Source organism: Prionailurus viverrinus, unplaced genomic scaffold (genome assembly GCF_022837055.1).
Source record: "Prionailurus viverrinus isolate Anna unplaced genomic scaffold, UM_Priviv_1.0 scaffold_39, whole genome shotgun sequence".
Taxonomy (NCBI): domain Eukaryota; kingdom Metazoa; phylum Chordata; class Mammalia; order Carnivora; family Felidae; genus Prionailurus; species Prionailurus viverrinus.
This window is the reverse complement of record NW_025927607.1, coordinates 2,971,069-2,987,229: the sequence shown is the minus strand read 5'-3', so window position 1 is coordinate 2,987,229 and position 16,161 is coordinate 2,971,069. Positions and strand designations below refer to the sequence as shown.

General features: G+C 59.5%; 1 long non-coding RNA gene across 3 annotated transcripts; it reads left to right on the top strand.

Annotated features, from left to right (window-relative positions):
* Positions 1 to 9,959: 9,959 nt before the first annotated feature.
* On the top strand, positions 9,960 to 15,552 carry LOC125158898 (uncharacterized). 3 transcript variants are annotated; one of them, XR_007149572.1, is made up of 8 exons: positions 9,960 to 10,242; positions 10,597 to 10,696; positions 11,693 to 12,931; positions 13,283 to 13,439; positions 13,547 to 13,690; positions 13,999 to 14,801; positions 15,144 to 15,261; positions 15,436 to 15,552. It is a non-coding gene; the product is annotated as an uncharacterized LOC125158898 (long non-coding RNA). The 3 variants fall into 3 exon arrangements; XR_007149573.1 differs by having other exon boundaries at positions 14,755 to 14,801; positions 15,144 to 15,552; XR_007149571.1 differs by having other exon boundaries at positions 15,144 to 15,552.
* Positions 15,553 to 16,161: the final 609 nt, after the last annotated feature.

The window sequence follows — 16,161 nt, the reverse complement described above, 5'->3', positions numbered from 1 at the left end:
TGGTAACTTATTTTTCAGCACTTGAAGACACCAGTTTCATTCCAAAGCATGTAGTGAGTTCAGAGCCGCGGGGAGAGTTCGGGCACGGCGCTCCCGTCAGGAGGGAGCCCCAAGCCACGCTTCGGAGTCTGGTCGCATTCACAGGGTAGCTTCTGAGACACTGATGCAGGCGGACTCCTGACCGAGCGAATCCAGATTCTTAGGTTGGCTCGGTCACGGGGACGTTGGTGGTCAGGTCCAGGACAGCGGCCTGAGAGTAGGACAGGAAGGTCTTGGGGCAGGTGTGACTGCGCCCCCTCCCGCCCGCCCCTCCTTGCTGCGGGGCCCAGCCCACCTTGGCGGGAGGAGCCGGTGCGCGGGAGCCAGCTGGGCCATCCGGGCCGGTGCGGAGCGGCCCGTGGCCAACCGGGGCCCTGCTCCGCACGGCCCACGGGCCCCCCCCACCCCCGCCGCCGCCGGCCGGCCCCGGCTCTCGGTGAGGAAGAGGTCATCTCACGCTTTTTACAGTGACTGGGTCAGGGAGCCGTCCGAGGGGGGCTTGCTCCCGGTCTCCTGCGGGGAGACCCCTCGGCAGAGAGGCCTGGGGGGCGCGGCTGCTGTGTCCGCGCGCCCCAGCCCCACAGATGTGCTTAAAGCATTACCGTGTAGCCTTTTCTTTTCTTTGAAGACACACTCGGCCCTTCCCCGCCGCCAGCCGCCAGGGTGTGCAGGACCCCCGCGCCGAGGGGGGTGGGGGGCGCCTCCCATCTCCCCTCTCCGGTCCTCTCGCCTAATTTAGCCTTTTTCTTCCTTTGCAAAGGCCTCGGGGGCACCGGCCGGGGGTCAGCGAGCGAGCACTTTAGGTCCCTCCGCGGGACTCCCCACGATGCTGCCGGGGACGCGTGGCGCCCGCCCTTTCGGCTCCCGCCTCGCCCCGGCGTGCCCGAGCCCCACCAGCAGGCGGCCGCCCGGCTCCGGAGGGCCGCTTTGTCAGAGTGTTTCGGTTTTTCTCCACTTACTTTCTAACACCTGTTTCCAGAGGAAGGCCCGCCGCCGGGTGCTGCTCCGCACGGAAGCCAGGGCGGCAGAGTTTGTCGGTTTCACTTTTCGATCAGAACATTCCTCCTTCGCTGGTCACAGCCACGTGCCCATTCCATTCTTTTTGTAGACTTTCGGGCCCACGTGTTTTATGGGCATTGATACATATATAAATATATATATAAACATATGAATCTATTTTTTTAAGTTCCTACACCTGGAGGTTGCATGGACTGTGTGGCCGGCATGTCTCTATCGTACACAGATTTTGCACGCCAGACTCGGCAGCTTTGGGGAAGAGGAAAAATGCCTTTTTGTTCCCCTCTCACGACATTTGCAGATTCGACAGATGGCAGTTTTTCTGTAAAACAAAACCTTGAAGGAGAGTCGGGGGGGGGGGGGAACGTTTGCGTCTTACTGAACCTATTCTTAAGAAATTGTACTTTTTATTGTAAGAAAAAGAAAAAAGGACTACTTAAACATTTGTCATATTAAGAAACAAAGTTTATCTAGCACTTGTGACATACCAATAATAGAGTTTATTGTATTTATGTGGAAACAGTTGTTTTAGGGAAACTACACAGAATTCGAGGTGAACTGCCCGTCTCTCTTCCGTTGACTTGGAGGCGTTTGCCTCGCTTCGTTTTGTTTGTTCCTTGGATCTTGCACAGGGCCAGGCGCGCGCGCTGCCCTCCGGCCGGCCCGGTGGCCGCCGACGGTGACGGTGCACAGCCCCGGAGAGCCCCTTTCCGCACAGCTGTGGTGACTTTCTAGTTACTTGTAGACCACGCGTGGCCAAGATGTCACTTTAAGCCGAGAGTCGTGACCTGTGTGAGCGCCGCGGGTTCAGACCCTCCTTTGCATGGAGAGGAGACCCCTTCTTCCTCGCCACGACACGGAGCTCGTCCCCGGCCCGGCTCGCCTCGTCCGACGTGACGACAAGTCTGCGCCCGGACGAACGAGCAGGCGGACGCTTTGGTTTGTTCGGGTTTTCGGTGTGTGTGCCCCGCAGGGGAGGCGCTCTTTCCCAGTGGATGAGAATGACCCGTATTACAATGTATACAAGGGGGGCTGACCCCGTTTACCCAAGAGCTTGCACAGAGCTGCGGCGCCGCCGCGGCCCGCATGTGGCCCGTCGGCGCGCTCCGGGCCGGGTCCTCGCCGCGGCAGCCTCCCGTTTTCTTCTGTGACGTAATCCGTTCCCTCCGATCGTCTGGGCCTGCCAGCGGTCCTTTCTTTCTTTTTGCTCCGTGCAGTTGGAGATTCTGTTCCCGGTTTTCTCATCCGCGTTCTGTTCCGTGTGGGCGGGTTTGCCCCGACGGCCGTGTCCCCTCCTCTGACTGCCGACTCCACTTCACCCGGAGTCCAGTGTTTGTACCTCATCAGACAGCTTGTTGCTCTCGTGGTGTAAATAAAACAGCATCTCTGGTTTCTGCCGTGTGCTCGCGTCCTCTCTGGCCCGCCCGCCCCTGCCCCGGGCTCCCCCATCGTGGGACGGGAATCGCCGCAGCCCCCGCGGGCGGCCCCTGGGACCCAGACGCTCGGACCTGTCGCCCTTTGCCCGTCCGGGCCGGTCCCGTGGGCAGATCTTCGCTGTAGATTCCCTCCTACCATTCCCTGAGCTATTTGGCCGCCTCCCCCCGGCCGGCAGGCGCCTCCCCAGAGGGGGCGAGTCTGCAGACCCAACCACAGCCACCGCCCCCCCCCCCCCCCCGTCCCCCAGCAGCATGTTGCCTCCCCCGAGTGACCACCCCACTTCCGGGCCCCCGTGCTCAGTGACTAATGAGTCGGGATGGGGGGTGGGTGGGGGCTGGCCACTTGGGCCCCCTGAGGACAGCTGGGGCCATTCCCCTCCCCGTGGGTTGTCAGCCTCCTTCCTAAACACTACGGGGTCTCCCTGACTGTCACCAGCCCGTGTCTGGGGGCAGGAGCCTGGGCACAGCTCCATGGGAGGCCTGTGGCCTGAGGTCCCTTCTGCAGGTGCAGCCACAGTGTCGGTAGGGCTCACGTGGGGGACCCGCCTCCAAGCACACCCCCGGTGGTGGGCAGGCCCCCTTCGCCTGCTGCACCGACCGCCCCGCGGGTCGCAGCCGCCAGCCCCCAGCGCAGGAGACGCAGGTGAGGCAGGGAGACCCTGAGAGCGCACCCGAAGGCCGCCACAGGCCTCCTCTAACCTGAAGTCACAGGTGAGGTGCTGTCACTTCCCCGCCTCCGTCACTCGTCACTCAAAGCCAGCCGGGAGGCCGGCCCGCACCCCCACCCCGGGAGGCAAGGGCCATGCAGGCTGCCCACACCACACCCGCCTCTGGCTTCATTTGGTTTCTCTCAAATCCCGACAGCTTTGCCTTCAGAATGTGCCTGTAATTCACTCAACTACCTCCCGACCCAGCCCCCTTCTCCACGCCGGTCCCTTGTGCCCCCTTCCCCTTAGCCTCCCCAGCACGGGAGCCAGGCTGACCCTCCCAAGGCTGGATGCTGGGCAGGCTCACCGACGTGGTCCTGCTTCTGTTGGCCTGTCTGTCCCCCCCACTAGAGTATAAGCTTTGCACCTGCTACGGTCACTCCCATCTCCCCAGAGATTAAAACCCACTATGAGCTCAACAAACAGGGTGGAATGAATGTTTCTGGGACTCAGGCCTCTTGGCCCATTTACCTGTTGGTTATCAGAGATGAGAAGTAGAGTTTTAAAATATATTTTGGTGCTAATCCCTGGTCGTTTCTAAATTTCCAGTATCTTCTCACCTGGGGATTCTTTCCTCTCTCTTGTTAATGGAAACAGTCCGAGATGCCACCGTGCCCCTCCGCCTGTTTCGGCGGCTGCGAACAACATCCCCCCCCCCAACCCCGTTCCAGGTGCGTGTGGTCTGAGCCCCTCCTCACAAGCAAAGCCCAGATGGCCTATCATCCATCTGCACACGTTTCCATGCACATCTCTTAGAGATGAAGACTTTTTCCTTAAACGTGACATAATACCGTATCATGCTCTAAAAACTGGCAGTTCCTTAACAGCCACGAACCAGCCAACACAGATTTCCCCAGGTGTGTCACTGGTTTTCTTGTTTGTTCGCTTTTTACACTCGGTTTGTCCTCATCAGGATTCACACAAGGGCCTCACATGGCATTTGACAGGTGTGTCCCTTACGTCTCTGACCAGTGGGCTCATCTCCTTCTTAATTTCCCTTGCAATGTACTTGTGGAAGAAACCGGCCGCTCGCAGACCCCACCGTGCCCTTCAGTCTGTGGCTCCAGCCCCGGGAAAGGCCCCTTGGACGCGAGCGTGACCACAGGACCCACTATTTCAAGGACAGTGATGCTTTTCACCATTCCTTCTCCACAAACGAGACGTTTCAGGGTGTTTACATAGGCAGTAGGTAAGCAATTATTACCAAGCTTCTAGCCCCAACACCTTTCAGAAAAAGTAAACACTCAAAGGCCGAAGTTACAAATTAAAAGACTTTCCATTCAGCATCCCAATACTAAATCTTTCAACCAAGAATTCAAGGGTGGCAGAATTAAATAGTTTACATAAGTAGGACTTGATTTTTAATTTTAAAATGCATTTAACATTCCTATTTAAACCCTTTGGCAGATTGAACTATTTTGTTGGTTGAAATGTAAAAGGAACATCTTTTACTTCTTGGATGCAGTGAAAGTTCCAGTTTTAACACTGGATAGGAGTGTGGCATTTTGATCCGTACAAGTGTTGGGATTTACGCACAGAACCTAAAGCGGGTGCAACTTCCTCAGTTTCTCCCACCGCTTAAAAGTCCTTTGATAGTTGAGCATTTGAAAACGTAAGCTTGGATTTACAACTAAATTGTGTTATAATTTAAATACTCAGGTCTTTTTTTAAAAATTTAATATTTGTTTTTATTTTTGAGAGACAGAGAGGCAGAGTGTGAGTGGGGCAGGAGCAGAGAGAGAGGGAGGCACAGAATCGGAAGCAGGTTCCAGGCTCCGAGCTGTCAGCACATAGCCCGACGCGGGGCTGGAACCCACGAACCTTGAGATCATGACCTGAGCCAAAGTCGGACGCTTAACTGACTGAGCCACCCAGGCGCCCTGTCTTTTAAAAAAAATTTTGAGTGTTTATTTATTTTTAAAGGCGAGAGAGGCAGAGCATGAGCAGGGGAGGGGCCGAGAGAGAAAGAGAGGAAGACACAAAATCCGAGGCAGGCTCCAGGCTCCGAGCTGTCAGCACAGAGCCCGATGTGGGGCTCGAACTCACGAACCGTGAGATCACGACCTGAGCCGGTCAGAGGCCCAACCGACTGAGCCACCCAGGCACCCCAAGGGCTTTTAAATCTGATTATTGAAAGCTGTGAGGACCCATTTGTTCTGCTGACCCCTGGGTGCAGTTTGGGGGTGTTACGTTTCCCCAACACGTTCTTGGTACCGACCTGAGTTCAGTCAGCCTTTGAAGTCAGCTGGAATCCCTGGTGAACAGTCGGGACTTTGGGCTGCCATAGCGTCGAAGTTCAAAGCGAAGGCCCCTTGGAGATTAACCGACTGCTGGCAATCGGCCGTTGCACGCACCACAAAGTGCTTCCTGGTGACAACGCTAAAAGGCCTGCACGGCCGGGCAGTAGGCATCGACCCAGCCCTCCGCGGACATTTGCACGGCCTGCGGCCACTGTTCAGATGGAGACTCACATGTGTGTAGATACCCAGAAGGTACAAACAGGTTCAAAAGGTGTTAAACGGAAATATATTCTATCCCCCCCAACATATACACCTTGACAAATGTGCATCCTTAAAGACCAAGGAGGGCCAGGCTAACTGCACTAAAGTGTCCTAGAAGTCCTGTCCCTGATGGCTGGGATTATCCCTCACCCCTCGTGGGGCCTCCTAGGGCCTCATCGGGCCTCCCAGGACCTCCCAGGGCCTCACCCGGCCTGCCAGGGCCTGCCCCAGAACCCAGAAGGCCTCCTCTCTGACATTTACCGGACTCACTCTGCACACACGTTTTGTGCTTAAACCTCCGGCCATAACGTGGCCACACGTGGCTGTGGGGGAAGCTGGGACGTGTAGTCTGCATAGCCAGTGAATGTGTGCCCAGCGGGTTCCGATGCTCTGTTTTGACAGAACACGGGGAGAATAGTTACTGAGAGAAACAGCCTCTCTGCCACACAAGCCAGGCACAGGAGGGACATCATGTCACCGGGGCCTGGGGACGTCAAAACGAAAATGGTGCAGGATCAGGATGGTCCTGAAACACGAGGTCTTCTCACTTGGAGCCCCGATACCCATGGAGTATGTTAGGCGAATCGTTACAGAAACACAAAAAGACATTTCAAAGAGATGTCACAGCGGGGTCTAGAGGATGTCGTAGAGAGGAAGGAAAAAGCATCTAAATGATGAGAGGCGTTGACTCTCACAGACTCAGGGGCAGGAGCTGCTGACCAGGCCACTGAAAGGGAATCAGAGACACAGCCGCCAGCCGGCACCAACACCACACCAGCCAGCCCCGAGAGGCCACGGCGGCTGATGCAGAGGAACTTAGAATCCACATACAATGACCATCCAATTTCCTTTGAATCCATTCTTACTCTGTCTCGAACCAGAAGACAGTTTTCGTCCAAGCCGAGCTTAGTAGGAAGGAGAGAAGGTTCCAGAGCATTAAGGTTTGCTCTGATCACGCCCTGGACGTTGGCTTGAAACCACACAAATAGACACGTCAGAGGAACATGCTTCTGCTGAGTGTGACGTAGGGAGGCATGTCCGTGTGCTGGCCACCCAAGGTCCGCGTGCCCCCCGGGCGTGCCCGCCGTCCACGCGACGCTGACCGCCGGGGCCGTCACTGATCTGGCGAGCTCGCTGTGTGCAAACAGCCCGGGAGGAACGTACCCAACGGCTTAGGTCCGCCAAGCCAGACGTGTTCCCGCGGGAGACGCCGAGACTGCTTGATTGCGTTCCGAGCACACGGCAGAACGTGGCTTTGTGGGCAGTCTGGCCCACGGGTGAGCGGCACTGGAGGGGTCAGTACATCCTCCAGGCCTGTCCTGCTGCAGACGGGACCACCCTCACGGCCTCACTGAAACGTGTGAGATCCAAATAGACGGAGTTAGGAAACAAAGGCGTAATTTCTCCAAACAGAGAGCAGGCTCCTGGATGCCTGTGGCTGGAGGCGACACTCAGCATGGGGGCCAGGCGGCAGTGGGGACCTTGGTGGCGGTGGCCCCACCCCAGCGAGTGCTCACGTGTGAGGCCCTGCGTTAACTCTGCTAAAGTCTAAACCCACGCGAGTCCATGGGGAGTGTTCTCACACCCACTCACACCCGAAGAAACTGAGGCTCAGCTCACTTTGCCTAAGCTTGCACAGCCGGTGACAGGGGGAGGATCCAAATTCAGGGCTACTTTGATGCCAGGCCCCTCGATCTAATCAATGACATCTGTGTCCCAGGCCACACTGTGACTCCCAGACCACCGTGACTTTGGAGCAGGACGGGCCGCACCAGCACCGCTTACTGAGGTGTCTGCACCGGGCCTTGTCCGCGTGGCACAAGGGACATTCAGGGCCAGGTCATCCTCGTGGTGGACTCTCCTGCCCCCTGGACGGTGTGCGGCAGCATTCCCGGCCTCCGATCTCCCCTGGCACGCATACCCGGCCCACCCAGGGCGAAAGGGATGGGTGTCGGGATTCTCTTCTGCCCCCGCCCAGCATCCTCAGTACAATCCGATCAGAAAGCCGAGCCTCCTGGATGGAGCGTTCTGGCCTCACCCTCCTTCCTAGCGCCCGTTCAGAACCAGATGCCTCTCAACGCCAGCTTCTGGTGACCAGGGTCTCTCCCCCACCTGGTGGTCCAGTTCACCTCTGGACAAGCCCAGCTGGCAGGAGGCCCTTCCCATCTCCCCCGGCCTGGGGCCCAGCGTGTGGAGCCCCTCCCTGGCACCCAGGGTGGGCTGGATGCAGACCAGGTACAGGTGGGAACTGTGGTCCTTGGGAGCCTCCAGGGACACAGAGCAGGGCCACCGTCCCTGCCCTGGGAACTTCCCTCCGGTCCTGCCCCTTCCCAGCTAAAGCTTCCCGGATCCCATATTGGGAAGGGAGAGTCAGGCAGAGACAGCCTTGAACCAGACAGGACCTTTGACGTCACGCAGCCTCAGGGGGCAGGTGGCCCCTCAGGTCCTCTGTGTCCCCACGGTGTAGAGGAAGCTCCTGGGGTGTGATTAGAAACTGGCTTGTTTTCAGTTTTTAGCGGAAACTACACCCGCACTCTTAACTACTTCCCACAGTATGTTGCTAACGGGGGAAGGGGGGGCGTCTCCGATGCGATCTCAGCTCAAGACTTGAATGAACACCGGATGTACGCATTGGGGAGGCAGAATAGCAGATTCCCAGGGTCTGAGAAAGGAGACTGAGGGTGTCCCCTGGGCAAAACTCAATTCTTAAAAGCCACGGACAAGTCACAGAAGGTGCGACACAATTGTTCGATACACAGAAAACTAGTAACCCGCGTGAGTCATCTAAAAAGTCACTGGGAGAGAAGCACTCTTTGGAGGGTGTATATATTTAAACGACTCAACCCATTAGATGCCGGGGACGGTGCGTGGACACCAGCGAGTCACAGAGCCATCGTTGGCGGGACGGTCACGGCTAGAGACAGACGTGAACATTTTTGTTAAGAACCTTCCAAATGGCCGTGTCTCCACCCGGTAATTTCACTTCTGGGAATGTGTCCCAAGGACATAAGTCTAATTACAGAAAAGGTTCTGTGTCCAGAGACGCTCACTGCAGCATCGCTTAATGAAAAGTGGGAAACTCGCGGAGCCGGTTCACAATGGGGAGCGGCCGGTGCCCACGCACCCGGCCAGTGGGTGACGCCCATCCGGGTGGGCTCAGCACGGCCGGCTCCGCGCCCGCGGGACCGTGCGCATGCGTGGCTGCGGGCGGTGACGGGGACGTGCGCGTGCGCGGCTGAGAAACCGGATGGGAACGTGCGCGTGCGTGGCTGCGGGCGGAGCGAGTGTCCTGTGGGCGCGCACGTACCGGCACCCCAGGCGACGGGCCTCCCGAGAAGGCGCCCGGAGGGGAAGGCGGAGGCGAAGGGTCGCCGTGCAGTGACGCACGACGCGCGTCGGTGTCCTTTTCCGAGAGTGAGAGGTGTGCGCTGCTGTGGGCTCGTTTCTTTTCGTCGGTGGAGATCGGCTCGAGCCGCCCTCCCCAACCTCGGTCCCGCAGAACGCGGGTCTCAGCCTCACAGCCGGTCCAAAGAAAAATGTGAAATGCGGGTGTTTTCTAGCACATTCCGCGGAACTCCCGCCCCCGAGCCCGGAAAGCGTCCCGGTGGCACTGTCCTGGGTGCAGGCGACGCGCGGAGGTGCGCCCCCAAGTCAGCTGGGCCGGAGGGCCCCTTCCGGGGGTGGGGGGGAGTGGGAGCAGCTGTCCGGGAAAGCGCCCGCAGGGGTGTCCTTTCAGCGCCCCCACCCCACCCGACCCTGGCGCACAGTGGGACGCTCGGCCCGGAGCCAAGGGTCAGGTGAGGTGGCCGGAGCGGAGGCTGGCTGAGCCCCACCTGTGATGCAGAAGGTAAAAGTACCGAGTCAAAGTACCGAGTCACCGCAGCCTTACCCTGTTGTTGCCCCCCCCCCCCCCCCCCCCCCCCCCCCCCCCCCCCCAGTCTTTTCAGTTCTATGACTTCATTGTAAGAGGCTCGGTGTAATTGAAAGAATTTAAAACAGCCCCTGGGAACAGGGGCTCTGTGGGCCCTGCAGCACTGAGGGAATGACCCCCACCCTGCTGGAAGCGGAGCCCCTCAGCCCCCACCGCAGGGCTGTCATGTGCGGCTGGGACCGGGGGGGGGGGGGGGGGGGGGGGGGGGGGGGGGCCCTGAGATGGGGTGAGAGGTTCCTGCGATGGGGGGAGGGGTGCGGTTCCCTGCTGTGGGACAGGGATCCCAGCCGCAGGACTCCCCACAGACCGAGGCCTCTGTGAGCCCAGCGTCCCCTCCGCCCAGCCCTGCCGCCTCCCTCCCTCTGCACGGCCCGGCCCAGCCCAGCGCACAGGCACCTCCCAGCAGAGCCAGCACCCCAGCTCTGCTTCCTGGGGACCCCAATCTGCCACTGCCGTGACATCCGGTGCTGTCGTCCAAGAATCCAGGGAGGGGGACACGTGACGAAGGTGCATCGCGCAGAAGACAGCAGAGTGACGGCGTCTCAGGCCACAGGGCCAGGAGCTCACGCCCGCGGGGGCAGGTGGGGAAGGGGTGCTGGATGCCGACACAGGTGACTCTGAGGTCCCCCCCCGCCCCGGCCCTGTGTCTTGCCTCCGACCCCCTCCTCCGCCCACCCGCCAGCTTCTCGCTGCGCGGCACCCACCTCCTCACCAGCGGCCTGGCCCAAGGGCCTCCCAAGACGCGGCCTCTGGCCCAAGTGCCCACGGCCCCTAAACACAAGGTTCCTGCCAGGAGAGCACCTGCTGGGCCCGTCCAGCTCCGCCTGGGCCCGATTCAGCCCAGAACACAGGCTGTCACACACATGAGCCCCACCAGACTCTCGGGCACGGAGGGACCCCCCCCACCCCCACCCCCGGGCTCGGAGGACGTGCTCCATGTTGCTGACGGGGCTCCTTGAACCCAGCACAGATCTGGCCTCCCGGCCTCCCCGATGCCGGGCCCTCGCCTGGAACACTTTTCCTCCACATCTTCTCGGGGACCCTCTCCATCCTCTGATCTACCTGGTAAGTGGGGCTTTCCTTCTCCCTCACCCCAAACCCTTTGCAGAGACACAGAGATGTGGCAGGGGGAGGCTGGGCCATCTGCTTCCTCCAGACCGTGGCTTCAGGCCCAGCCCTACCTTCCGGTTTCCCCCTGAGACCACGCCCCAGACCCTCTGGGGGGCACACGGGATTAAGCAGGGTCTTGTGGCTGGTCAGCGGCGGGGATCCGTTCTGAGCTCCAGACCGCTCTTGTTCCCAGATGGCCAGAGACTGCTGGTGGCAGCCAGAGCCGTGAAGGGGTGACCGGGTGTGGGGGGGGCTGGTGATTCACGGCCTGGGGCCGAGCCCTGCATGTTCTCGATCCTCGACCCTTGATGCGGCCGCTGCCTGGACCGAGCTGGGTGGGGGTGGGCACTGCGTCCTGACAGCCAGCCCTCTGTGGTGGCCCCCGAAATACATGCCCACATCCTAAGCCCTGCTAGCCGTGAGTGTGACCTCAGTTAGAGAAAGGGTCTCTGTGGGTGTGATTAAGTCACGGGCCCCAAGATGAGATCATCTTGGATTAACCAGTGGGCGATACACCCAATGACCAGTGTCATACGAGAGACAGAAGAGAGACCCAGGGGCAAGGGGAGGAGATGGTGGGTCGTGTAAAGGTGGAAATACGGACACTGATGTTGGAGGGAGGCAGCCACAGCCCAGGAACCCCCAGGGACTCCCGAAGCTGGAAGAGGTGAGGGTCCTCCCCTGGCACCCTCGGAGAGAGCGCGGCCCTGCCACCTGTGGAGGGGGCTGGGTGCCGTCACGGGCCTGTGTGACGTCCGTGTGCCGTGATGGGGTGAGAAGCCAGAGAGGAGTCAGGGCGGGCAGCCAGATGAGGTGCCGGAGGCCAGAGGGGCGTGTGGCCCCCAGAGTCCGGGACCCCGGCCTCGCGGCCAGGGTGCGCCCCAGTCCCTACCGGTGGGCGCCCGTCAGGTCTTGCTGTGGGTCTTGATGGGAAAACCCTCTCTCCTGCAGCCGGCCAGATGCCAGGCTGAGTGCCAGGACCCGGCCGCTGCAGAGTCTCTAAGGACGCGTGGGTGGCCAGCCTATCCAGTCTGTCCCACCAAGAGACGCCGGTGACAGGAACGTGTGACTGCTGCCAGGCGCCCCATTGAGGATGCTGTAAACCTGTGCACTGGGGGCTGTCGGGGCGGGGAGACACCTGCCAGCCCCCCTTTCCTGCAGGTTCTAGGCCACCTGGCAGAGGGGCTGGGACACCCAAGTGTGGGATGTACCCCAGCACGTCTGTGTCGAGGTGACCAGGACCTTTCCTCCACTCCCTCCTGGGCTGGGCCTGCTAACGTCCCATTCCTCCTGACCCCCCAGAAACGCTGGCTCGGGGAACAAGGCTGCTTTCCAGGCCTTGAGGACTTGGAGGTTAATGTCGTCGATCTCAGGCAGCTTTCCTGTAATTCAGTATGTCCAGTCCCTTTGGCCAACTGTGAAAGACATTTTCACACATTGTTAACTTTCCCTGATGGATTTGCACAGGTTGCAGCCAGGGCCCGGTATGTGGGGATGTCCAGGCTCCTCCGCGGGGGGTGGTGTGGGACCCTCCCCTCCCTCACCAGGGGCAAGAGGGCAGCAAAGGGACAGCGTGGACACACTCAACTCCCCAGGCTTCCTGAGGTTTGGGGAGACTTCATCCGCCAGAGGCGCCCAGGGGAGAGGAGGCTGCAGTGTCTGGGGGGCAGTGGGGAAGTGGGGGCCTGCTGGGAGCCCCCCACCCAGCAAGGTTCTGCTGCGGAGGCCTGTGCGGCCCTGGCGCCGCCTGGTGGTGCTGCCCAGAACTGCAGGCACATCAGCTGCCCCGAGGCCTCCGCCCTGGAGGTGACGGGGGCGGCCGAGGCACAGCTCTCACCGACCGACACCTGGAGTCATTCCCCGACACCCTGGCGCACAGAGAAACTGAAAACAGTCTCCTTACCACCCTTGGGGGAGCTCTCCTGTCCCCGGCTCAGCTGGAGGACCCCCGGCGGTGCCCCCCGCCCCAGGGTGAAGCCCCTCGTTTCCAGGCGGCGAGGATCCCGGGAGCTCTGTGTCGGGCTGGACCGAAGGCCGAGCCCTGGGCCCTGAGGCCCCACAGCATGGGGCTGGTCTCCGCCGTCCCCTCTCCAGCGTCAGCCGGCTACTTGTGGGTGGACGGGACAGATGTCGGTGCAGGGCTGGCGTTCCGGCGGGGATGGGAAGGCAGACACACAGCAGAACGGAAAGGTGACTTGTCTTGCGTGCCGCAGCACTGGCCTGACCTCTCCCCTGAACGGCGGGAGGCCTGTCCCACGGCCTGTCCCCAGGTCCCCCATGTGGCTGGGTAGAGAAGAAGTACAGCAAAACTCGTGTTTTCTGTGGGGAGAGCCGTGTGGCGAGGGCGGGGCCGGTGCCGGTAGGAGGAGGGTGTGGTCAGGGGACCAGAGGGGGGGCTGCCGCGGGGCAGGTGCGCCGGGAGGCCGTGATTCACGGTCACGAGACACTCAGGGGCACGGGAACGAGCCCCAGGTGAAAGCAGTGTGCACCTGGGGCCCCTCCTGTTGGTGGCCGTTAGCGCTAATTCGCTTCTCTCAGCAGGTCCGGGACGCGGCACCGTGTACGAGCTGGACTCTGAGACCGCAGCGCAGGCCGACCCCGTGGATGCAGAGGGGGACAGAGGCTCCAGAAGCCACCAGGGAGCCGCCTGGCTTCCCTGACGACATCCACCCATCAAGGGGAGTGTCTTTCTACTCCGGTGAGCACACTGGGCCCCCGGGACCCTGGGGGAACGTTCTGTGCACAAGGAGGGCCTCTGTGCAGCAGCCCGGCGTAACCCCTCCCTGGGTGCCGTGTCCCCTTCAGCTCGAGCTGGAGCCCCAGCAAAGCTCGGCCTGCGCCTCGTTTCTGTTGTCGTTGGTCCGAGAACCTGACTCCGGTAACAGTCAGATGCTGGATGCACCTAGAGCGCTGTGGGGCAAGCTTCCCGGTGACTTCAGTGTGGGGCAGGTAGGAGAGGGAAGTGGGCTGCCGAGCGGGGCAGGGGGGCGGGCATCGCCAGGCGAGCGCAGGGGGAGAGCCCCGCTTGGAATGAGCTGAGTTTGCTGATCCTGTTGGGTTTCCAGTTGGGGACAGTGACAGACACCCGGATGCTCGATTCTCGGGCTTGAGAGGAGCTCAGTAAGCTGTTACAGCCCAGCAATGGGTGAGGTCAGCGGGGGATGAGGTCCCCAGAGACGAGAGCGAGGGACTTGGAGGCGACAGGAAAAGAGAGAGGTGGGGGACCCACGGGTGGTGTCAACACGCTTTCACCACAGGTCCTGTTGTCTGAACCCCTTGCGGTGAGTTAAGTGGTGGCCAAAAAGAAGAAGACACGTCCCGTCCCTCCTCCCCGGAAACTGAATGTGAAGTTGTGTGGAGAAGGGGTCTTTGTCGGTGTAATGAAGTTAAGGGTTGTGGAGGTGCGATTGTGCTGGGTTGGCTGGGTGGAGCCTGAATCCAGTGAAGGTGTCCTTACACGAGACACCAGGGGAGGCACACGGCAGAGAGAAGAGAAAGCCACGTGGGGACAGAGACCGAAGTCATGAGCCGAGGGTCGCATGCAGCCCCCAGAAGCTGCAAGAGGTGGGCAGGACCCTCCCCTAGAGCCCCTGGAGGGACCGCAGCCCCGCCAGCCTTGATGTGGGACTTCTGGCCTCCAGGATGGGGAGAGAATAACCGTCTGCGGGTTGAAGGCCCAGGTTTACGGGACTTTGTTGTGACAGCCCCAGGACGCCAATGCGCCCCTCCTTTTAACCCTGAGGAAACTGAGCCCCCAAGGGGCTGCTTGCCTGCCCAGGTCTGCCCGCAGTCGGTGGAGGAAAACCCAGTCACTCTCACACCACTGCTCTGCTGGGGCTTGGCTACGACGGGCAGGGTGTGACCCTCGCCTGGGACATTTCAACTGTGTAGTTGCGGATGTCTGTTCCAGCCTGCCAGGATCTTTGGGGATCAAGTTCCGTTTTGCAGCTACTACTGTATTCGGGGCCATAGGCACCCCGTTAAAGGACTGTATCTCCCACCCTCCCTTCCAGATGACTGCGTCCAGGAGGCTCAGTTCCGCCACTGATACGAAAGAGAAGTGAGTGTCCGACAAGGGGGAGTGTGTCAACCACAGGTTCAGAGCAATCGCTTCAGGCATTAAAAGCAGAAAGGGAGTTAATATAGGCAATAGAATTTAAAACTCCCTGAGGGTCACAGGGGTGAATGTCAGGCCCAACTTGCACCGTTGATTTAGATGTCCCGCCAGAAGCCAAGACCGAGGCCAGGAACCCATTGTTGCTAACGCCGCCACCTTGGCCAAGTTTGCCTTTCACCCGCTAAGCTGGCGTGCAGACACTGAGAGGCAGACTCCGGTCCCCAGGACGTGCACACTTGCTAACCTTGCCTACAGCGGTCACAGCCACTCACTTCTGTCTTCCAGGTCTCACCCGAGTCCTTACAAGTAGGACTTAACCTGGATTCCAGCCAGAAGGGCAGGTGCAAGGGAACCTGGGGGTGTAGTTTTCCAGCGCATGGTGGTGAGGCTATGATCGCCGCAGGTTGGTCTTGCTACCAAGTGGAGGTGGGGTAACTCACAAAGGAGGGAAAAGAGAAGGGCACAAATCTACGTGGGAAGCGTCTGCCCAGGGCAGGGCGTGAATATAATCGCCACGGGTGGTGAAGAGTCAGCCCTGTCGGCATCAGTACGGGTGGGCAGTGAATGCTACTTTCAGGATCCTGGGAGTCAGCTTGTTGGACCTGAGGACAGGCACACCGCCCCTCCTTGCTGCCAGTCAGAAGGAAGGACGTCGGGAGCACTGGGGTAGAGTTCCACAGACCCAGCTGCATGAGCCAGGCAAGGGGTGTCACATTCCTCAGTCACTTCCCTTACTCTTATCACTGCTCCCTGCCTCCGAGTTTAGTGTGGTTTCGGAAGATACCTGTTCCCCTTCTCTTAAATTTCTCCATATTTTCATAAATTTTGTCCATATTTTCCTCGATTTTACTTAATATAGTTATACTAAAGTCCTTGTCTAAGTTCTGCCATTGATTCTAGATTATCCAAGGGTCTGCTTCTATTGGCTGTTGCTTCTCTTGACTGTGAGTGCATTCAGCCATCCAGCCCGGCAGGAAAACGGCTGCCTCTTCCTTAGGGTTCCTGACATCTTTCATTATTACAGTGCTCCACACAGCCTCTGAAGACTTTTCTGGATTCTCCCCCCCTGGTAACACTACTTAGAACTGTTTGGTGTACCTGTTACACACATATTTTGAATGACTCCCATCAGTGTGTATGTACAATTTTCTGTTCAGTTTATTTGATTCAACATTATTTTGTATTCTCATTTTCATGTGTTGATGTATTTGGTATATTGCTGAGGTCATTTTCTCTCCTGGTTTTTATTAGAAACAAATATATATAGGTAAATATTGACAGTTAAAGATTCTGGTTGATGTGA